General features: G+C 42.8%; 1 long non-coding RNA gene across 1 annotated transcript in view; it reads left to right on the top strand.

The window, feature by feature from the left end:
- Positions 1-1,834: 1,834 nt before the first annotated feature.
- Positions 1,835-8,355, top strand: part of LOC125883046 (uncharacterized) — a 132,379-nt gene continuing 125,858 nt past the window's right edge. Inside the window, exon 1 of the long non-coding RNA XR_007448447.1 lies at positions 1,835-1,886. This is a non-coding gene — a long non-coding RNA (uncharacterized LOC125883046). The remainder of the gene's footprint in view (positions 1,887-8,355) is intronic.

Here is an 8,355-nt window from a genome sequence, read left to right as displayed (position 1 = left end):
CAGCAATAGTATATATTCAGGTGGATGATGATGAAGATGAAGAGGATGCGGACAACACACAGACATTTAGAGAGTGACAGTGCAAAAACAGAGAGGCAGGACAGCTTGGCCCCTTCAGCCGCCCTGCGAAACACAAGACGCCAGTAGAGTGGTGACAGACGGGATAACTCTTGAGGAGAGACGCAGGGGAGCAAATGTGTCTTTACATTTTCTCTCGCATTGCAAATTTTCTCATCAAATAAAACAATAAAACACATCAGAGTAAGAGTTGAAGGTTTCTGTGTGTAATGATGTTTTATTCAATGAGGGATTAAAAAATGCATAAGGAACAACTGACCTAGTGTGCAAATGCCTTCTGTAGTCTGTAGATGGGAAAGCTTATTGGTTTTAATCACATTCTGGTACACACATTCCTGTACACACATCTCCTGCTCCTGCTGGTCCGCCACACCCACCTCATCAAGCCAACTGCTCTCACCTGTGGATCACTGCTCCCTGCCACTTTAAGCACTCCAGCATCACAGACTCTTGTTGCCAGATTGTTCTTTGCCATACACATGCAAGACTTTCCACAGTTTATGCCTGGGCTGCTTCGTTGTTGCTGACCTTGCCTGCCTCTGACTCTCCCGTCGTCTGCTCCCCGGTAAACCACTCAGCCCTCTGTCCTGGACCAAGAGTTCTGCTTTTACGATCCTGGTTTCTGTTTGCCTGTTTCCTGTGGCTGTGTGGAGCCAGCCACAGGAACTCAGTCAACTCTACGTCGTGGGTTCTGCTGCCTTTGTTTTCCTGTGCTGTGAATAACCTCGCCGTGGGGCTGCACACTCTGCCTTTGTGTGTTCACCGCAGAATCCACTCATTATCACCGCTGGTTCTTCGACTCCTTGCCCGTTCCAACCTATCTACAGCTGGCTCCTCACAGGTGTGTTGGCTTCCCTTGTGTGTTCACCTGGAGTCAGACCCTCTGTTCCTGTAACATTGCCTCCCGTCAGCTGCCTTACGGTACCACTGCACACGTTTGAACTGTTCGCCGTTTGTGTGCATGCAGCGGATGCCACTGACTCACTGCTCCCTGCTTCAGTTTGCTACACCAAGTGCTTTGGACTAAAACCTGTGTCTTGGAAGGTTCTGGGCCAACAAATTGACTCTCACTGTTTTTTTTAATTGCCTGTACTCTGTGTTTGACAAGTGGTTTCATTTCAGACTGTCTTTCTGTCTTTGGTGCTGCTATTGGATTCAGACCACACCTGTAACAGTTTCTATCTTACACAGCTTTGATCTAGTTTTAGACTGGAATTCTGGCCATCTGCACACATCCCTCAACTAATTAAACCAATGATGCTGGTTATATTGTGTTAGACTAGACACACCGTTTGGGGGAAATTTTGGAATGTCTGGTAGCCCACCACAAACACATTTATCCTTTCTTGTCTCATCAAGAACAAAACATACATTTAATCTGGGTTCAGTATACATCCTTTCCACATTATATACAAAAACACCTGATTAGAATTAGTTTGTATTGTGCTTTCGGACACGCTGCTGGACTCAGAGCCTACGTGTGGGTGGAGGTGGGTGAATGCCTGCTTTCAGACACAAATCTGCCTTGTATTTGTATTGTTACTTTCAGTTTTATGTTTTTAAATGACATGCAAATTTTAACATGACGTGCTAATTCAGTCAACGGCTGATCTTATGCATGCGTCACACAAATAAATGTGGCACTGTTGTATGCTTGAGAGAGCGTAGTGATCGACTTCACCAAAGCTCTCATTGCTGTTACAAGCCGCAAATACAGCGCTGCTTCCTTAATTTTGTCACTGCTCTCTTCCCCAGGCTGATGCCATGCATCCCATTAACCAGAGAGAGACAGAGAGCGCCTGTCACAGGTGAGAACGCACACACTCGCACAGAAACACACGCACCACTATTATCAATCTGATGTGAAATAGTGCCACTTACAGCAGGGCAAGCGCTGAGTCACCTTGCCAGTGAGTGTCATTCGCCGGGACACGGTAACTAGGCCCGGTGGTGTTCTCAAACCACCGCAGGGCATCAAGCCAGTGTGTGAGGTGTCAAGGCTAAATTCCACATTGAGGTGTGACATTACCGCCGGTTGTTGGGACAATAAACCAGTGTTGCCAGGTGCTCCACGGGAGCTTTCACCCACCGAGTTCAACTTATCTGAAATGTCTCTGCCGGGCTGCAGCTGTTAAGTGGTGCTTGGTGTGGCCAAGCTTCGCATCTAGTGTAGCAAAGCGGCCAAGAGGCTGAGCCGTAATTTTAAAAGGTAATAAAAACAGGGGGCAGAGAATTATTCAGTTTGAGTTGTGAGTCAATATTTAGCAACTTTGCAGTCATTTTAATCAAAATGATGAATTCTCAATATGTTTTCTGTTTAGTGTAGAACTTATTCAGGCCAGTGACGTGTAGGTGAGTTACTGTCCTGTAACTTAGAGGAGTAATGTGTTTTTTAAAAGCTGCATCTGTAGTGGTAGGTCAGCCGAACAAGCAAATCAAGACTGGTATACATATATGTTTATAGCAGAGCTTTTAACATGACATACATCATTACACAGCATATTTCCTTGTGTGACTGTCTAATGTGCGTGACAACACTGTAACCTTCTAGCTATTCAGCGTTGTTGCCTTGCATGCAGTACCACACATTATGGTTTCTCTCTTTGATGTCTGCATGTAAAATAACAACCACTTGGATTTGAGTGCTCAGGGCAAACATCGTTGTCCCTCCCAGTGGGGGCACACACACACACACACACACATACACACACACATACACACACATACACATATATATATATATATATATATATATATATATATATACAGACATACAGACTTGTAATGATTTTTAGCTATGGGGCGCCTCGTCTCACATGCACCGCCAGCAGTTGTACCAGAACAAACGATGTTGCTCTTTCCATGATAGGCATCACGTTGATACAACAAGTGCTACACAGCGCTACACTTAGCTAGTTTGTGTGTGTGAGTGCTCCAAGGCTGTTTGCACTTGTGAGCGTATATGGAAGCATATGATGTGATATTGCTGATACTGACTTGGGAACAGAACATCACAGCCCCTCTGTTCATGAATGTAATGCAGAGAAGTTGTCCAACTGACCTTGACCAGTTTTTCACCTCCGTTATTGCTCCTGCCTTTTATGTATTTGAGCATGAATGAGTACAGTGTGTGGCATGTGTTGTGTGACCTCGAGTAGATGTAATGCATGTAAGATGGAATGGCTGTGAATGTAGTGTAAAAATGTCCTCGCTCTGGTTCCTACCAAACGCAGTGGCTTTTTTACAGCGATGTTTGCACGCTATTTTATTTAATTAATGCCAGATGCTATTTACACAAAGGTGTCCATAGCTAATAATGCTATTTGCACCTGGGTGTATGTCCCTGGCAAGGGTGGATTATCAGGCAATGGCCCCCTGAGCACAGATATGGAAAAGGTGTCCCCTACAAGACACGTTTTTTTTTTCTGTTTCCACTGCAAAAACTTTTGGATGGTACCAATGGAACTGTTCAGTACCATCTCCATTTTTGGTCACCCCTTCTGTTGTGGTACCTAGGAAACAGATCTGGTACTAAAGGATGGAGCTGTGAACACTGCAGTCTGTTGAATGGTCAGCAGATGACGGTCACTCTGCTCAGGGCTGAGTTGTGGCTGGTTTTGAGGCTCATGTAACCACTGTTCATACTGTGGAGAGTTGTATTAGTAAACTGTAACTATAAAATCAAAGGATGTTTTGCTGCGCCTCGCAGCAGCTCTAGTTGGATAAAAAAACAACTTAATTCACTGGGCCGACTGCCAGCGACTTTTAAGGTGGAACGTTAACTTGTAATGTTACTCAATGCATGAATTGACGACGGGAATCAATCAACACACCTTAAACTTCGAGATTTTAATTTTGACCGGGTTATGTGAACGGCATACATCCCAATCCTCATTCTGAGAAAAAAAAAAAAAGAAAGCGTCATGGAGCATTGTTCCTGTGGGCTCCGGCAACACTAAACCCCTGAGTTTGCCTGAGAAGGACTAAAACGGCCATTTTTATATATCCCTCACTGCAGCCTGTTCTGTTTTGTTCTGAAAATGTCAGAGTGCAACCCCGTTCTGTGGACGATAAATGAGGTGCAGACTTCCATCTGTGTCACCGGTGATAAGGAAATACAGCAGTTGCTTGACAGAGTAGTGAGTGACAACAATTTAACAATTTCTGTCCAAAGGTAGGAAACAAAGGTTTTGTGGTTATTTTGTGTCTGTTTAAGGTACTTTAGTGTCTTTTTTGATAATTATGTGTCTCCTCATAGTTGTTTTGCCTCTTTATGTAGTTACTTTGTGTCTCTCTGCAGTTCATTTGCATCTCCCTGTGGTCATGTTAGATCTCCTGGTCAGAGCATGTTCATGTGGGTGAGATTTTACAGGCGAGGGTAAGGGGGGCCCCCCTTACATTTGGGCCCCTGGGCTTGTACCTGCTAGAAATACATAAACCTTTATTTAATCAGGTAAGTCCCGTTGAGGTCAAGATCTCATTTTCAAGAAAGAGCTGAGTACCTGAAGAAAGACATAAAATGAACAATTTAAAATGTACGATATCGGTTTTAGTAAATACATTCATTCATTCATCTTCTAACTGCTTCATCCTCTTGAGGGTCGCGGGGGGGCTGGAGCCTATCCCAGCTGACATCGGGCAAGAGGCAGGGCACACCCTGACAGGTCGCCAGACTATCGCAGGGCTGACACATAGAGACAAACAACCATTCATGCTCACATTCACACCTATGGACAATTTAGAGTTATCAGTTAACCTAGTCCCCAATCTGCATGTCTTTGGACTGTGGGAGGAAGCCGGAGTGCCCGGAGAGAACCCACACTGACACGGGGAGAACATGCAAGCTCCGCGCAGAAGGGCTCCCACGCCCGGGATCGAACCGGCAACCCTCTTGCTGTGAGGCGAGAGTGCTAACCACCACACCACCGTGCCGCCCTGTAGTAAATACAGTTATTTTTAAAAAATCATAAAAATAATGAAGCACAGTAATATGATACAATAATAGGTTAATTAAAACTAGGTTTATAAAATCACAGTTAGAATTATAGGGATAAGCAAGTACACATTATCGGTATCTGTGTCTATCTGTATCTGTTCAACCAACTAAATTATTTGTATCCGTATTTGTACTTGGAATGGGCAGTGTTTATTCCCCTCCCAGTCTCCACAGGTGTGCCCCAGGGCTCTGTCCTCGGGCCCCTGCTATTCATCATCTACTTACTCCCCCTTGGTCACATTTTCCGTAAAAACCACATTAACTTCCATTGCTACGTGGATGACACCCAGCTCTACATCTCCTCCAAATCTGACTCCACCCTCCCTCCCTCCTTCCTTACTGATTGCCTTCATGAAATAAAGTTCTGGTTCACATGCAATTTCCTCAAATTAAACGGTGATAAAACAGAAATGTTACTAATCAGCACTAAATCCACTCTAGCCAAAGCCCACAGTTTCACCATATCGATCGACAATTCTTCCATCCTCCTCTCCCCTCAGGTAAAGAGTCTGGGTGTCATCCTCGACAGCACGCTTTCCTTCTCATCCCACATTAACAACATAACCCGGTCAGCCTACTTTCATGTCCGCAACATCAACCGCCTGCGCCCCTCCCTCAGACAATCCAGAAAATCCTCCATAAACTAAAAATGGTTCAGAATACCACCGCCTGTATTATCACTAGGACCCCATCCACTAGTCATATCACACCCATCTTACAGCAGCTCCATTGGCTCCCCATCACCTACTGCATCCACTATAAGATTATACTTCTAAGCTACAAGGCCATCTACAACCTCGCCCCTCCGTACCTCTCTGACCTCCTTCCTATCACCATACCTGCTCGCACCCTCAGATCCTCTTCTTCTATTCACCTCACTGCCCCCTCCGTTCGCCTCACTACCATGGGGGGCAAGTATTCAGCTGCTCTTCTCCCCAACTCTGGAATGCATTCCCCCTGACCTCCGAAATATTGATTCACTACAACACTTTAAATCCAGGCTGAAAACTCACCTGTTCAGGCTTTCCTTCTCTCTTTGAGTGGGTAGATGTTTTGTTTATGTTTGTTTTGTTTGCTTTTTAAACTGATGTTTGTTTGTTGTAAAATGTTGAATTATCTTGTACTGTATTTTACTCTGTAAGGCAACCTTGAGTGTCATGGAAGGCACCCAGAAATAAAATGTAATTATTATGTTTATTAAAATTCAGTGTGGCTTAAATCGAAAGTGGGTGGAACCTTACCTGAAGTTGCCATTATATATAACAAGTTGTATATATTTATAATTCATTGTAAAATTATTGACAACACAGTCTGAGAATTAAGCTTCAGATCATCCCTTGTACTCATAAAAAGTATGTTGTCGGTTCTGGATACTTGTTTTATCCAAGTATTAAAAATCAGTCAGGATTTTGACTTGATTTCTGAATTGATCCACTGGAACCAGTGTATCAAGCTTCAAGGTTCACTGCACTTTCTTTCAAGTGTATGGGTCAAAAAATCTAAAAGCAGTCTTTCCCAAATCAGTGTTAGCTCTAGGAACCTGCAGCACTAACTAGTCCTGTGAGCACGTGTTATGTGTTTCAACTCTCCAGCCCAAAATTGACGTCAGATATGAGGACAGTTTCTGAAAAAGTCCTTGAAAAATAAATAAAAACAAATGCTGGTCTCTTCTAATAGAAAGAAAAGGCCAGACCATTTTTTTGATAAAGAAAACAGTGAGTGCCATAGATATCTCCGGTTATAAATCTAAGGACTGAATGGTAGACTTTATTAAGGAGGATAAGAGTGGATGTTGCCTTGATAAATCGCATCACCGTAATCTAGCATTGACAGAAAGATTGCTTCCACAGTCTTCTTTGTATGAGATAAAGGAAAACAAAACTTTTTTTCTGTATAAAAAAGGAGCTTAATTTTTAATAGTTTTGTTAGTGCATCCATATGTGGTTTGAAGATGAGTTTGTCATCAATCCAGATATCTAAATATTTATAACTGTACCATTTAAAGTGCAGATTTGGAGAGTACTGTAGTTAATGGTTTTGGCTCTGGAGCACAGCACACATTTTGTTTTACTGGCTTTTAATACAAGTTTGAGATTTCTAAGTGCATTTTGAGAGGTACTGAAAGAAAGATGCAGGTTTTTAACAGCTGATTTTACAGAATGGTAGCCCATTCAATAATTCTTCCATGATTCTTGGGCGTCCTAGCAACTTTGAAATATGATGTTAACGTGAACAGGTCCATTCAGCTGGTCTGCTAAAGTTAATGTACACAGCGTGCATTTAGCAGCTTTATACATCCTGAGATCTAAAAATAATAAGCCAACGTTGACTCATGTGGAACCCAAATTCCAGTCTCTTGTGAAAGTCCTGTGCCTAAACCACTCACGCACCATGTCTTACTCCCTCCATAGACTGTGTCACTATTTATTAGAGCTGCCACCGACTAAGAATTTTCCTAGTCGACCAATAGTTGTCATTTAGCACCATCCACAGTCCACTGGTCGCCTGCATGTTTACAGTATTAATTTAATTAATAAATTATATATTTTGGGCGGGGCAACACAATGGTTTGAGTTGAAGGTGTGAGAAAGAATAGTATCAGTAACATTGTTAACACTGTGCTACATTACAGAGAAATACAAAACTGTACTAATGAACCTTCATTAATATTGGCCTGTATTTTATCTACAAGTGCACGTCACACACTGAGTGAGCTGCCTGTTAATGACGCTGTCGGCAAAGCATTAATGATTGTGCTAAGTGGCTAATGGGCATGGAGCTACTTCCATGTTTCAGATGATACGTCATGTTTGTAGTCGACCAGTGAAGATAAGTTTACATATCACCTTGGGTTCGTCCTTCACCTTCTCAAAATGATCCCACACTTTGGATTTCCTGCCCGACATGTTATTAACTAGCCTGTGTGATAACCGCAGGTATCAGCCCTGTAAATTAACCTGACTCCTGTCTGACTGCTGAGCGTGGCCACTTCCTGCGTCTGTCCTTTCAAATTAACGTTTTGATTTGTTTGACTAAGCAACCAGTGACATCTTGCCGACTAATGACCTTTCTAGTCAACTAACGTTTGACCATTAGAGGGGAAACCTTACTCGTTATACTATGTCACCTGACTTTCTGGCAGTATTTTATTTTTTGTTTTTTGTTTTTTGTAAATTTACCAGTTTAATCTCAGAGACTATCCAACATTGATGAGTACTAGCCCTATCTATAACCTCTTTTCCCTAATCCTAACCACTTTCTTAAAGATTATTTTTTGGGCA

Source organism: Epinephelus fuscoguttatus, linkage group LG22 (assembly GCF_011397635.1).
Source record: "Epinephelus fuscoguttatus linkage group LG22, E.fuscoguttatus.final_Chr_v1".
NCBI lineage: Eukaryota > Metazoa > Chordata > Actinopteri > Perciformes > Serranidae > Epinephelus > Epinephelus fuscoguttatus.
This window is presented reverse-complemented; position numbering and strand designations above follow the sequence as displayed.